Source organism: Neopelma chrysocephalum, unplaced genomic scaffold (assembly GCF_003984885.1).
Source record: "Neopelma chrysocephalum unplaced genomic scaffold, ASM398488v2 Primary Assembly neopelma1_74, whole genome shotgun sequence".
In the NCBI taxonomy this organism is placed as follows: domain Eukaryota; kingdom Metazoa; phylum Chordata; class Aves; order Passeriformes; family Pipridae; genus Neopelma; species Neopelma chrysocephalum.
The window spans coordinates 9,100,276-9,116,171 of record NW_020897735.1 but is presented as its reverse complement, the minus strand read 5'-3'; the positions used below and the strand labels follow the sequence as shown (position 1 = coordinate 9,116,171).

General features: G+C 42.7%; 1 protein-coding gene across 1 annotated transcript in view; it reads left to right on the top strand.

Moving 5' to 3' along the window:
* Positions 1-15,896, top strand: part of DENND1A (DENN domain containing 1A) — a 150,485-nt gene that overhangs the window by 102,153 nt on the left and 32,436 nt on the right. The window lies entirely within an intron of this gene.

Sequence of the window (15,896 nt, the reverse complement as noted above, 5' to 3'; positions counted from 1 at the left end):
GAGATCAGCAGTGTTTGCCCCCCCTGAGATCAGCAGTGTTTGCCTGCTGGTGCTGACAGGCGGGTTTGTGAGGTCTCTGTTTGTGGCACCCATGCCCAGGCTGAGGAGAAGTGTCTTGGGTTTCGTTGTGTAACTTTGCAGCCCCTGCAGCAGTTGTGTGTTCAGCCATCAGCCTGGATCAGGTCACTCTGCATCTTCCATGGTGGTGCTGCAGAATAAAAGGAGCTTTGTTCCAAAGCCTCTAAATCTCCCTATTACCAGGGCAGGCTGAGCAGTGAGGAGCAGTTCGTGGTACGTCAGCTTTGCTCTGCGAGGATTTGGATATTCAGTTATTTGTCTGTGCCTATCACACCTGGTTTTGGGGTTTGTTTGCTATTTTATGCACTTGTTGTTGTTTCTCCTCAATTTGTTTCAAGCCTTTGGTTGTTTGTTTTAGCCTGACTCTTGCCTGTGTTTTTCTTGCGTTTTCTCCCGATACTTTGGTTATAATTGAGAGAGCACAGCCTCGGTGAGCAGTGAAGCACCGTGCAAATGCCTCCGTGCAGGAGAACTTGAAGATATTTCCTGAACTAATAAAACGCAGGGGACTCGGAGGGGAACAACAAGGCACATAAACAAACACCAAGCAGAAAATAACATCACCCTTGAATTCAGCTGCTGTGTAAGGCACTCAGTGACTGTGTGTTTTTTAAATGAGCTGTTGTATCTGATATTAGGAAAAAAAAACCCAGACAACACACACACACACATATAACCACTAAAAACCCCACCCAAAAGACCTTTCAGGCAGGTAGGGAAGGAGTGAACTGTGCATTCTCAGTAGTGTGAGCAGCTGTACAACTGAACAGAAAGGATCTCTTCCCTTGACAGAGGATGGTAGAAGAGATTGTGGTATTGGGATTTGTAAAGTAGATTTCAGTAGCAGACAATATTGATGAAAAAACCGATAAAAAATAGGATATTTAATCAGGTTATGAACAAACTAAATAGACCTTCATAATAGAAAAGTCATGCCATTCTGAGCTTTCACTGTGCACACTGTACATTGTGGATGAGTTGGAGTGTACAATTTGTGCTGTTACAGTACCAGAGCAGTGGGGTGAAAGGCAGTGAATCACAGTGACTTGTAATGGTTTGCATCGATGGGGATGGAGCTGGAGCAGGGAACCCTGGAATGTGGCAGGGCCAAAGGCAGAGTGAGCTGACAGTGCAGTGTGGCTGCTGCCCTGGCAGCCAGCACTGGAGCCCTGCTGCACCCAGAGCTGGGCTTCCCTGGGAGGTACCCTGGGACTCTGCTGCTGCCCCAGGGCCCAGTGCCATCCCAGTGTGCTGCCTGTCCCCAGGATGGGACACGGGGATGGGACCAGGGCCCTGCACTGCAGAGAACTGGGCACCTGGGCTGCCAAACAGCCTGGAGTTTGGGACAGGCAGCGCCTCAGGGAAAGGGAAATTCTGGCTCACGACCACAGTGCCATACAGGCAACATTAGTCTGACACTGAGGACCACTTTTTTCTTCTTCCTGTTATTTTGGGGGACACAAAAATGTAAACTCAGCAGAGGGCTCATAAACGCGTTGTTCTTTAAAACACACGCTACTCCAGTCTGGTAAAACATCACATGAAAACATTCTGTCCTTTCTTATCTCTTTCTTATTTAATTCATTGTTTTCTGTGCCTTTCATTCAGTGAGTAGCAGCTCTGGCAATGACAGATATGCTATTGTGACTGAAATATGCATTTTGTAAGTCATAACTTTACTTGGTATTTAAATAAACTGTGTATGTACAGCGTGCAAGATTTATGCAGAGCACAGCTGGAGGTATTCTGCTCAGAATTCCTATGGTTTAAAATGTCTCTTTCAAGTTTGAAAATGTGTTGTGAAGTAGATACCATTATGATAATTGGAAGTTCAGCTTCTCTGTCTTTCTCTATTATTTTTCTTGAATACAATTAACACATCACACACACTTCACCTGGTCTCTCCTCATTTACCTCTGACACTTCCTTGATATTTATTTAGACACATGTGGTGTCTTTGCTTTGAATTCAATAGTTGGTACATTCACTAGATTTATTTTTTTTAATAAACATTTTTCTCATTTAGAGATACGCAATTAGTGTGCATTGTTAGAGAAAAGTATACATATTGATGTCAGTTTAAATCTTTTACTTATTTGTTAGATGATCAGAACATAAATTGTATGAAGATTGTAGAGAAGACTGTGATTACTCTCAAATCAAAATACCTGCTGAGAAGTTGCAGAAGCAGCTCATTTTATTGTAGTTCTCACGAGGGAACACTACAGAGAAGGTATGCACAGAGCTGTCTAGAGAAAAATTTAAAAATATATATGAATAATACATTTAATTTGGAATTATTATATTTTCTTAAGGGTAGCATAAAGATGAAGCACAGATCTCAGTGTTTTGTGTGAATTAAGCTTTATTCTTTCGGATTTGGTGGCAATGATTTTATTTCTCAAAACAAAAGAAAGACCAAGTTCTGTCTCTAAAATAAAATCAAATTCTTAAACTGGGCTTAATAAAATACTATGGGCATAGTTTTTATCTTAAATAATGTATGACACGTCACATTTCAGTGATCCCCAGGGGGAAAGAATATGAAAATACCATTATATGTATTTTATTTGTGGAAATCAGGTTTGAAGTTTTCCTTATTTCTTCTTTTTATCATTTTATTTTAGTTTTAGGAACACTCCTAACACTTGGAGATTTAATAAGAAATAAATCCAAAATTTGATCCAAAAAAATCCAGCCTAAGCTTGATCCCCCCAATAAGGCAGGCAGTTTTTCTGGATTATTGTGGTAATTTTCGCTGCACTTTGGAGTGCACGGGGGCTGTGATCTGGTGCAGTTCCTGCTCACTGTCCCTTCCTGGAATTGCTGGTTCCGGAGGATTTTCAGTAACTCTATTACTGGAGATGTCTGATATTTGTAAATTAGTTTAGTACAGGAAAAAAGGAAAAGGTGTCATCTCCCAAATAAGGATTCATTTGCTTTTCCGTGGCATTGGGTTGATCAGCCGTGAGCTTTTCAGGTCCCAGACTCCAGGGCTTCCCTGGGAGAGCCTGGAGAACCCTCACAGCCCTGAGTGTGTTGCTGGTTTGGTCCCCACAGTCAGGGCTGTGGCGAGAGCCCTTGTTGTGCAGCTGCATCTCTGCTGGCATGAGGAGCCAGCACGGGAGGCATTTAAAAAAGGAGACCTATTTCCAGTAATGCTGAAGGAAATCAGGGTTTTCTCTTGAGGTATCTTTGACTCGGACTTCCAGTTTTCAAAATGCACATTTAAAATTATCTCTATTGAAACCCCTTGGAAGAGTGTATTTTTTTTATTTTATTTTATTTAGTGAAATCATTCTGTAATTTAATATTTCAAGTCCTGGCTAAGCTGTAAAGCTTAGGGCTGATAAACAAAGCATCTGAAGCCAAATGGCCCCTTAGCTAACCCCAATTAAAATAAAGATTTCATTGCGCTCTGTCCTGACAGAGAGGGAACATATTGTTGCCTTTAAGGGAGTTTGGTTTAGTTAATGAAAGAATTTATTTCATTTTTTTTCAAATACAGAACCTAATTAAATAAGTTTCAACTTGACTTGTAGTTGAGGACATTTTAACTCCTTAAAGGTTACTCTTGTGTCCAAGTGTAGCTCTCTTTTGAATAATTTCTGATGCAGTATTTAGTTTGGTGATTTGAATAATAAGATATTTTATAGCAGATCTCACGTAACTGTTTGTTATGTGTGTATCATTCATACGTGTTGTTAATTCTTAAAGCATAAAACTTGTTATTGGCATTACATTATTTTGACATATTACATGAATTCCGCTTTGAGTATTTCTCAGAGATAGTGACTAATACTAGATTCTTAAAAGTCCTGTGCAAATGAAGGTGCCTTGGCTTTGCTCTGAGGATGCTTTAGGAGCTGTAGATGATATCTGTACTTTGCTTACTCCTGCTGCTCAATGAAAAGAAAAATATATTGAAGGATTATTTTGGTGAAGCTCTCCAAGCAGCAGCTAAAGTCTGTATGTCCAGAACCTTTTATCTTAGAGAGGATTAATGGTGAAAATGAGAGCAATTTGTAAGAATTATATGTGTGATTAGTTTGCCTTTAAAGCTCATCCCCCATTTGTCAACCAAGAATTTATTACATATCCTCAACTAAGAATATATGACAAATAAACAACACTTTTATCTAAAGATGCTTCCTTATTACACATAAGAACATCCTATGTGTAACATTCTATGTTATTTATATGTAACATTTTGTGTGTTACATTTTATATGTAACTTGGCAAGGAAGTTCATGCTTGAGATAAATTTTTAGTTGTAAGAAGTGTGTAAGTATTTTCCCCAAATGTTTCTCTGCAGCTCTAAATCCGGGGTGTTTTGGAGCAGTGGCTCCCGATGCCCAGGGAGAAGTGCTTGGTGGAAAATTTAAGAACATACATATGTTGTGCCCCCTCATTTGGGGATTTGAAGCTAATATTGGAGTCTGTGCTCTCCTCCAAATGTCACTTGATCGTGTTCTCCTTTCCGTGGTGAGTAAATCGCAGCCCAGCTCTCTCAGAATGAGCTTCCAGCTTTCTCCAGCACAGGGCCATTGATTTCCCTGCATCAGGGTCATTCCCAGGGCTTTTCCCCACTTCTGCTTCAGGCCTGTGTGATTGTTGCCTTCAGCTGTGGAGGTAAATGATAGTCAAAGAATTTCTACCCGTGGGAAGAAATAAATAATTTTATTTATGGATAAATAACAAAATATTTAATTGTTTAGGAGGGGCTTGAAGGGGCTTTTTAGTTGAAAAAGAGTGTTCTTTGGTGTGGGTGTGAACATGAATGAAACATGAAGGACTAGATGGTACCGGGGCCCTAAAAATCTGTTACTTGTTTGGCATATGTTACAGATCCTGAGGTAACTGAAATGCAGTGCTGTTCTTTTCTCTTCTGTGAATCTCTGTAGATCATTATAATTGTGTTTCAGAAATCTCAATAGTTGCCAAATGCAACCAAAAATAACGCATCACATGCAGCCAGAGTTCCAGATATCCTCTCTCTGCCCTAAAGCCACGTTTCCCAGCCATTATCTTGTCATAGCTTATTGTGCTCAATTTTAATTAAACGTTAATAGCAATTGTGCAGTCAGAACTGACGGGAAAGTTTCCCAAAGACTATATATATATATATATATATATATATACCCACAGGATATTCCATTATGTGTTTTTCTCATTTCTTATCTTGTCCAAACTCTGTTCTTTGAAAAAGTCTTTGGTGATGGAGAACATGAAACAGAAAAGGGGGCAGTGGCTTGACTGACAAGCATCAGTTTACAACCAGGAGTTATCAGTTGCATTTTGTGTTCTTCAGGAACATCACTTCAAAACCTTACATATATGATAAGGATCTTGGTGTGGTGGATACACTGAGTGTTCTACAGTTAGGTTTCAACATTCAGATGCTGAATCTTTAAATACAGAAAGGACATTTGCAAGGCTGCAGCCTGGAGTTCTTGTGTCTCTGCCTCCAAGGCTGTTGTGTTCACAAATGTTGGGCACAGCTTTTCCTGTTGGGTGGTGGATCATTGGTTCTTATCGCTGTATAGGAAGCCCTGTAGAATTAATTGGTTGTCAAATCCCTAAGAAATAACGGATTAATGTGCTTGACCACAGTGCCCTGTGGAGGAGCTGCAGTTTGCCCCCATGCCCAGCCTCCCCGTGTACCACAATTACAGATGTGCAGCCAGGACATTTAGTGGGTTGCATTTCATTAATACGATTTAAGCAGACAAGCCCAGGTTGCTGTCGGGCCGTGCTGACAGCTAATTACTGAAATGAAGGGTGTACACGGCCAAGGAACAATGGAGCACGGCTCAGAACAGGGGAACAGCACTCGCATCATGGGATCACCCCTTGGACAGCCTCTCCTGTCCCTGCAGACCAGCTGTGGGACATGCATGGTCGTGGTGGGGAGCTGGACTGTAGGGAAACAGTGGTGGTTACCATTGATGGAGATGTGACACAGTTCTGGTTTGCCCTTCCCTCTGTTAACTCAGACACTTGTATGTACCTACCCCAACTGCTGACCACACTTACCCCCTGCTTACAAACACGGCACCTTTCCCCCAGAAAATGTCCAGTCTGGTTACTGGAGTATCAAAGATAATGGGAATGGCAGTCAATTTTGTGGCATTAGTTACAGGGAAAGCTCTCCCTGACAGTTTGAAGGAGGAGGATCAGGCCTGGCCCCTCATTGTCTCTTCCAGCATAACAAACCACAGGCAACCAAATGGGGTTTGTAACAGCAAAGGTTCAAAACAAGCAAGGAGCTGTTCTGTGCAGGAAAGGTGGTGATCCCGCCAAGCACTCGACCAAGTGACACTGAGGAAGCTTGTGTTGGTTTGGGGGCAGTTGGAGAGATACCTGGGAGAGGCCTGGGCTCGGGTTTGTTTGACACAAACACCCCTTTGGCACTGAGCACTTCTGTGCTGCCTGAGAGCTCCTTGTGCTGGTGACACTGGAGAGCAGGGGAAGCTGAAGCACAGTGTGCTCAGTGCTGGGGAAGGGCTCAGTCAGGGCTTTTGTACAAACCTGTGTTACCCAACGGGGTTTGGGCTTTATTATTTATCTGCAGAATTATTAACATAATGTGGTGCTGGCTACAAAGCAGTTTTATCATCCAGTTGGACTGACCTGTGTATTGTAAGATAAGGTGCTAGTTATTGTTGGAGGTGTTTTTTCTGTTGATGGTAAGAGGAGTCCAATGTGGCTTATCCTGGTGGGTACATCCATATCCTGGATTATAGCAAGAGCCACCTCTGAGCAGCTCATGTTGTTTAATCTGTCCGTCTCCAAGTCCACAAGTAGCATGGACACAAAAAGTATTCTATTTATTGTTCAATTTGAACTGAATCTAAACATTTTTGATTCGTATCTGCTGCTTAGTGGGAGGAATAAAAGGACAGTAGCAGTTTGCCAGTGAAGTCTGTTCTGCCTGATCAACTCAAACATTCCCGTTGAGGTGCTGCAATAGTTGGCTATTCTTGCAATTCATTTTACAAAACAAGTTCCAGATTGAGCTCTGCTTCCATGTATTCTCTCTCCATGGAAATTATGTTCTTTTTCTCATTTCAAATTAGGTGAAGTACAATGAAATCCTTATTTTACATATTTATTAACAAGGCTTTCATCCCTGTGGTATTGTAACTACCCTCACTACTTTATGCAAAGAAATTACACTGAAAACTCACAAACCTTCAGGAGGTGTATGTGGTCACTCTTTTTCAAGCATTACTGCTCCTGTCTGTGTTGTTCTTGCATGTTACTCCACCAACCCTTATTTCCTGCCCTCCCTTTCCAAATGCTTTTGATGGCACTGATTATTATTATTTTTTAATTCTAAAATAAATGACATTATGGGCCTCTTGCCAAGTTCAAATCTCGTTGGATACCCATTGTTAGAAAATTGATGAGTGAAGAAAGGATGTGACTGTGCTGTCTGGCACGGGGCGGGTTAAGGGAATTTTTAGCCTCCCAAAAAGTATTTGGTCAGGTACTCAGGTGCTGGAAATTTTCTTAGCAACATCAGTCACCTAGGAACATGATCATCTGCTGTTCTGGGGTAGAGATTACAGGGCTTAATGATTAGCTTCTATAAGCTGCAGCTGATGCCAGACTCTACCCCCTTTACACCTAATTAGCCTCATTAATGAGCTCTTCTGCTCTCCACGGAGAGGGCTTCCTCCTCAGAATAGGAGGCAAAAATACTTCACCCAGGTAGATGTGCTGAAGCCTTTAATTATTGCCCACACCTGCCTGGGTTGTGTCTGACAGCAATCCTGCTTACCCAAAACTCTGTGTGCAGTGACCACAGGACAGAGCGTTAACCCTTCAGCACCTCAGGAACTGGCTTTAAGCTTTGAAAGGATTTGTGGAGGGTGGAAAGATAAGCAGTGGAAAATACAATTCTTAATAGAGTTGGGGGTGGGGGTTTGTATGTGACAAAAATGTTGCAAAAAGTTCGGAGTATTTTGTTTAATCCTGAAAAATGAGCTTAAATTGCTATTGAATGTGAAGTGTTGCATTAGCAGAACTAACCACACTGTTAGGCAAGTTTCATTCTTTAAATGAGCAGCTCCTGCATTTGGGGCAATGTAATTTTGTGCTGCTAAAATGGAAACATGGAAAAATTACTTGCAGTAATCAATGGAGCAGGCAGTAACTGAGCTAATGAAGTGTTCAGGGTGACTCTGAGCTATAGCAATTATTGGTCAGTGTTTACTACGTTCTAGAGTTTAAACTTGTTGAAATTCAGGAACTTGTATTTTATTGTTGGTGAGTTGAGTTGGTGCATTTTGGTCAGCTCTGCTTCCCTTGAAGGTGCTCGTGGCAGGATGCTGAGCTAATGTGAGCTGAGGCCTTAGAGCTAAACAGGAGTTTGGAGCAGAAAACATGTATTTGTGCAGCTGAAAATTATAAAGAAACTGAAAATAGGGTCTCAAAGCTGTGAGGTCACCGCAATAAGAGACATCATTATTAACAATTCTTTTATGAGTGTGTAGGGAAAGTTTTACTTTATTAGTAATTAGAACAGCTCCAAACCTCCCCAGCCAAGATGGAATCGTTCACCGTGTGAGTCACAGAAATTCCTGTACATTTTTCCAAGAATGCAGCTTGAATTGACTGCCAAAACAAAGCATCAAAATGAGTGTTTTTTCAAATATTTGGGTAATGTTTTGTCAATTGTTAGTGCTCCTCACGAGCACGCCATGGATGTGACTGACGTCACTGTGGGCTCTGGATGGCAGTGCTGGCAGGGTCGGCTCCGCTGCCTCGCTGAGAGCAGGAGGTTCCAGAGCAGCTGAGAAGCACTTGTACAAGGTGAAGCTGATCTCTGAGGGCACAGGGGTGTGGAGGGGGCAGAGCTGGCGGGGCTCTGCCATCTGCTCCCTGTGAGAACACGAGGCCGTGCAGCCGGACCCTGCCCTGCCCTTCCAGCTCCGAGCGCTCCCGTGTTGGTCTCCACAACAGCTCCAGGGCTGCAGAGCTGCTGCTCCCAGCCAGCTGCTCCCAGCACAGGGCTCGGATTAGGTGGTGTTTTCCCCCTCCTAGGGGAGTTGGGGAGTTCCACGTGGTTTCCATGTTGGAAATGTGTAGCAATGGAATGGGAGTTGGAGGAGTCACGTGGCCAAACCCGACACAGTCCCACCTGCTGCAGAACTTGGCGTCAGGGGTTGCAGGAATGCACAACAATTCCCCTTGGCTCCTTTGTCCTTCATTGAGCAAAACCTGTGGAGCAAGTGGGGAAAGGAAAAATCTGATTCTCTTTCCATCCTCACACTGGATGCAACTTTCTGTTTGTGAACATGCCAGGGAGGCAGCGGGGGACTGAGGCAGATCACAGATCTTGCACTGAATGTTTGGAAGACCCAGCGTTCCCAGGCTCTCAGAGGCAGCGTTTCTATCTTTATTTCTTAAAGGATTTGAATCAAAACTGCAAGGTGTGAGGTGTTGTAGAGGAGAGCCTCATCATCTGTGCCTCTTCCTGACAAAGAGTGAAAAAATGGTAAAAGGAGAGAGAAGAGGTCTCATTTATTTTGAAAGGGAAATGCTTGCCTTTGCCTCCCTCCATCCCTGAGGAGAAGCACCCCGGGTGTTGTGGCGCTGATGGCTCAGCTCTCCCCCAGCAGTGGCTTGGCAGAACAGAACAGAACAGACTGATGCTCTGGAACGAGCAGCACGGGACAAGTGTCCTTGGAGTGGCAGGTCCATGATCCATGGGGATCATGATACAGGAGTCATATACACCTTGCACAAAACCATATTTCCATCAGATTAACTTGGATGAATCATGGAAGTTTCATTGATTTGGGTCAGGTTTGGCTTTTTACATGTATCTAAGAAATCAAAAGAAAGCAAAATATTAGCATAGGTGATCTTTAGGCATGTTGATCATTCATAAATCTTGGCCAATGACTTATCACTTTTGCAGAATATTATTTCCTATTTTAGCAAAATAGTTTGTGTTCTATTTAATTTTAATAAATGAAGCAAAAATAGCAATACTTGTAGATTGTTTTTCCAAGCACACTTTTATATTTTGTCATAGTATAAAATAACTCATATAAAGAATTGCCCTGTAATTTTTCTCCTTTTCTGTATTGGCACTGATGTTCCACAATAGCTAAAATAGAAAAGGGCCCCTGGATTGGCAGCTGCTTTGCATGCTGCACGGCCCGGCCTCGCCGGGAGCATTGCTCATGGAATGATTGCAGAGCCAGGCCTGAAATTACCTTGCCAGCTAATGATAAAATCGCATGCGGGCCACAGGGGTTTTTGTGGAATAAATATGAGAGTGGAACAATATCCAGTACACATTATACCAGTAATTTAAAGCATATTCAGGACAAAGAGAGAGTTCCCAGTGCAGGCAGCATCATAGAGATTTGCTGTATCTGATAAAGATTAGGTTTCTCAGCTCATAATACCATACTATTACTTTTCTTTTGTTAGTCTTTCAACACCTACACTCCTGCATTGACACAATATCAAGTAGGAAGAGGAAGAATAGCCTTGTATTTAAGGGACTGAGCAGGGATTAAAGAAATTTCGGTTCTTTTCCCTGGCTCTGCCAGAGACTTTTGTGACCGTGTACAAGTTACTTATTATTTTCATGCCTCTATTCTTGATCTGTGAAATGGTGATTTTTTTTCTCTTTCCCCCAAGCTCTTTCTTGCTGGCTCCTTTGCACTTCATGTGCCAGGCTTGTTGCTGAAGTTCCAGCTACAGGGCTGTAGCAGTTGCTTAGGGATAGGAAGCGTCTGGCTGATGGAGGGGAGAAAATCAGGGCAGGCAGTGGCTGGAATTAGCCACAGAAACACTTGGAAAGCTGCCTGGCTCCATTACAGTGAAGTACTTTCATTATTTGTGAATGTGAGTGTGTGTCATTTTCCTGGTGTAACGTGAAAATGTCAGGTGTCCTGATAGACTAACAGGCTTTGAAAGGAGAAGCAAAACCACTGCTGTGGGGTGTAAGTTCTTTCCAGTTACACGTTTTTTGCAGTTTCATCTTTCATTTGAAGTCAGTTTTGTCCAAATTTGGTCAGATTCTGTAATGGTGTTGGATATTCCCATCTGAAATAATGTGTAAACAGGTGGTGTTGAACTTTCACTGAATCCATCAGTATCTGAGCTGGTTTTCTTACAATGTTTTAATGCAAATAAATCTTGTTCTGCATTTTTTCTACAGAAGTTTCATAGCAATTTTAATACACCTAAATTCTTTTGGTCTGAAGGATTTTTGGATGTTGTGGAATTGATTACAACTTAATGGTGCATTGCATTAGAATAATACCTATATTACTAGAGTTCTGAAAGAAGCAGAGGCCACAGAATTCTAATTACAGTGTTAAAAAGGTTTTGATGAAGTCTGAATAGCTGCGTGTCATAATTTCACATTTAGAGTTGAGTTGTGTGTTTAAATTGCTTCATCCTCATTGGCAACCTGCTCTGTAGGAACAGATCTGTGTCCTTGCTGGGCACACTTTGTGTTTCTTTGGGGTTTGGTCAGGAATGTGTTTGTTGATGGGACATTTGGAAGGGATGTCGATGTGTTTGATGTGATTGGCATCAGGGATTCACCTGACTCACAGCCACCTTTCTCCCTTTTAGTTCTCCTTCAGTGATATTCTTACAACTTCTTACAGGATCACCTGCTATCAGGTCACGTGCAGGGGAATGACAGCTGTTCAGAAATTCCAACTCACCAGCAACTGCAAGGGTGGAGAATTCAGAGAAATGGCCCATTTTTTTGGTGCTGTATATAGGGATATTCACTCTTGCTGTGTCTCTGCCAGAGGCTGTGTATTGTGGGGAGGAACAGGAAAAACTGTCTGAAATGGGGCTGGAATGGAAATGGGCACTTAGGTGAGACAGTGAGTGTTTGGGCAGTGCAGTGTGCACAGGTAAATACACGGGTTTGAAATGCTTTTTGAGATTACACTTGGCAGTAGTGATTTATCAGAACTGGTGGTGTCTTTTTGAGCAGAGCCTGAATGTAGTTTTCTTTAGAAGACGTGTGGTCAAACCTGTGAGCACATGATTTCTTTGTTCCTGAGCAGCATCTTGAGAAGCTAATAAAGCTCTGGTATCATTTGCTTAATGCAGAGGGTTTCTGGATTCGTTATGACTGAGGTGGATGCAGAGAGCTCTCCGGTGCTGAACATCCAGACTGGTTATTTGTTGTCACAGTTGCAAGCAGGACGAGCCAATGTCCCATCAGGCAGCTGTCACCAATGTCAGGTCTCCTTTGTGGAATCCTGCTGGCTGTGATCCTCCTTCAGCTGTGATGGGCCAATCCTCCCATGACACTGCAGTCCCAGCTCTGGAAGGGCCTGTGGAGCAGTGGTGTGCCTTTGGTTGTACCTGGCACTGATACATGGATCCAGAGCAGTAGGATCATCCTCCTGGCTTGGTTTCATTGTAAGTCTGGATGGAATTAAAGGTGATGAGTCCTAGAACATCCCTGCAGGCTTTCCTTTGTCACTCACCACTTTGAGCACAGGATGTGGTTATTCGCACACCCAGTGCTCCAAGAACCCCTTCCATGGCCGTGGGTTTGCTGGTTCTTTGGGGTTGCTGTGGTGCAGTGACACTGCACTTACAGCTTGTACCCTGTCACATTGGCATCTTGTTCTGCACCTTTAAATTCCACCCACATCTTTTAATTCCGTGGCTGATTTGCAGAGCAGCTCTAATGGTTTGTGTGTTTATTAGAGAGGCTTTGAAGGAGCACCTACGTGTATGAAGGCATGCACACAGCAGCTCAAAATTCATTACCTGCACCACAGGCTGCCCCTGATAATGCACAGAGATCATCTCTCTCTTCCACGGCACAACTTTGAGGGTTGTCTAAACAAAGTCTTCAGCTCGGGGTTGTTGGGGTTGGTGATTTTTCATTGGTTTTTTCTTCCATATAATCAGGTTTTGTGAAACCTTTGCTCGTGTGAGGGCCTCTCACTGTTGACCTAATTTGCCCCATCTTTGCCCCCTGTCTTTATTACCTGGCTGTTCTCTGCAGCACTCCCCTGCTGCCCTCCCAGCTGCACACTCCTGCAGCAGTGGGAGTAGTCACATTCCCATGAGTTACCTTGGCTCCTGCCTCTTTCCAGAAGCATCCTTTGTGTTTGCCTCTGTCCCCCTCCATGTCCTTCTCTCATCAGAGCTGTCTTCTTTCCCACATATTTTTAGTCCTTTATATTCACTCTGAAAGTTCCTGCCATAACCAGTGAGCTGAGGAAAAGTGATTTCCTTGAAAGATGAGGGATCATGGTGAAGTTTTTCACAGTGGACTTAATCAAAATCAGGCTTTTTCTTTCAATTTGCATTGTGGCTTCCTAAAATATAACAGCAGGTTTCCTGAAACTCCAGAAGAGTCTGAAATAAGTCCTAGACTCCTTTTGTTTTCCACTTGCTGCCTTAAGTAGTCTTGAACATTATTTTAGAATGTAACACAATTCCAATTTAAAAATAGGTCTGGCAACAGATCAGATGTGGGCTGGAACTTCTCAGCTTTTTAAGGGGTCATGAGATAGCAGCAGTGCCCTAATGAACTTCATTATGCCAGATGAATATAAAATATTCATATAAAGGGAGATTTGCAAAGGCATAAAAAAGACACCTATTTTTCAATGCATCTGGGAGTCTTAAATCTTAGTCTCATATTTAAAGATACTTCTCTTGTGTTACGATGGCAGATTAGATGTGTAAATTTGTGTATTAAGAATAATTTTGTGATCTAATCTTGAAATCTACTTGAATGGTCTGTAATATTACATTACAGATCCAATCAGATTCCCCATCAAGTGGTATTGTGCACACATTTGGAGGCTTTGCAGTGCCATGTTTTAGCCTCTATTTGGCATTTACAGTTGGAAAGGGGATTAATGGATATTTAAGGTGTTGATGAACCAAGGCCTAAATTCTAATTGTTAGAGCCAACAGGTTTAGGAGTTGATGGGTTTATCAGAACAAGTTATTTCAATTGTTTTACATGTGAGCAAGACCATTAATTCCACAACGTATCTGCAGTTCCACACGTGTCCCCTGGTGTGTGATGTCATTTGCCAGTAAAAGCAGAGCTGATTAGCTTTATAATGTACAGTTACCCAACTAAATCTGTCAGGAAGGTGGCCCTGTGGTGCAGGCTGTGTTCTGTAGTGCAGTGGGCTGGGGCTGGAGCAGCGTGCCCACCCTGGGAGGTCAGCAGGGCTGGAGCAGGAGCAGTGTGCCCACCCGGGGAGGTCAGCAGGGCTGGGGCTGGGGCTGGGGCTGGGGCAGTGTGCCCACCCAGGGAGGTCAGCAGGGTGGCAGCACTAATGCACTGGGGGCTGCACAGCTCACCCTCACCTTGAGCATTACAGTTCCTCCTGTCATCTCGCAGCAGTTGAGCCCCAATTGTCTCTTAAGAAGTCAAAAGGTCTAATCAACCTAATGAACAAAGTCATTAGTACTTTGGGAAGGAAGTGTGTTAGCACTGTGACAGTGCCCCAGCTGCAGTGGGGGTGTTGTGGGGACAGAGCCCAGCTCAGCAGGGAGAACTGGAATCTTGTGCTGGATGGGCAGGGGCAGAGGGGATTCCCTTGGCAGGGCAGTGTCCATACTCTGCCATGGCCTTGGGGGAAATTCGGGATCCTTGCAGGTGATAGGAAGGGTTGCTTGTTTCCTGTTAAGTGCTTTGTAAGTGAGGATTAAATGAAAGCTAAACCTTCCTTGGATGAACTTCTCTGCTAGTGGACTTCACCCATTCCTCCCAGCTCCTTCTATCTCTGACACAGACAAAATATTTTTCAGGGATCCTTTGTTACACTCTGGTAGCTGAATTTGATGGGGAAGCCTTTCTCATACTGGTCAAGTAGATGTCAGCTGTCAGTCATTTAAATGCACTGAAACCTTTCAGAGAGTGCACACCTTGATTTTGGAGCCAGAACCTTTGCTGGCTGCAGACAGTGTATCATGGACACAGTCACCAGTGTCTTCTACACCAGGCACATCCCAGCCAGACCTGTTTTTCTAAGCATCTTTTATTTGTATGCTTTTAAATGATGTGTCTTATGACTCTTTATTCTGACGAGAGCAAAGCTACAGGGAAGAAAAAAAATGTGTTTTTTCACACTCATGCTTCTTGCCTGGGAACAATGTAGTGATTTTGGTTTTCCCTGTAAATACCTGCTAGAGTAACTCAAAGACAGGTTATTGTCTTTAAAATTAATTACCCTGAAACTGTAGTTATCACATAAGAGTCTTGCTTTCTTTTCTAAATCCATGGAAATTCAGTGGCCCACAGAAAGGTGACAGACACTCTCCTAAAAGAGTGATTTCTTCCCTCTTTGAATGAGCCCTATCCTGTGCTTAGAAACTTGCAACTGATCCTTTTCCTCTGTCATTTTAGTGGCCTTGTCCTGACTTTACACAGCCAGTGGTAAATGAGATTGCTAATTTAAAGCTTTCTGTAATGGAATGATACCACCCTTTTCAAGGGGGTGCTTTAAGATTTCTTCCTATCTAATGTTAATTTTGAATATTCAACAGATGAAGAGTCCAAATGTATTTTAGTATGAGTATGAAAAAGCCTCCATATTAATCATACATCAGTATAATTTAGTCATTCTTTGTTACTTTCTTATTTTTAATTCAATAAATATAATTGCTTGCTCTGTTATGTATTTGTAGATGTGTGGAGGAAATTTGTGCCCTTATGGCAGATGCACAGCAGATTTCAGCATTACCATAACTCATTAAAATCGTATAAAAGTAGAGCTGCAAAACAATTTCTGTCTTCTGCCAACAAGATTGTGAAAAAGGGAAATTCCACTCATTCA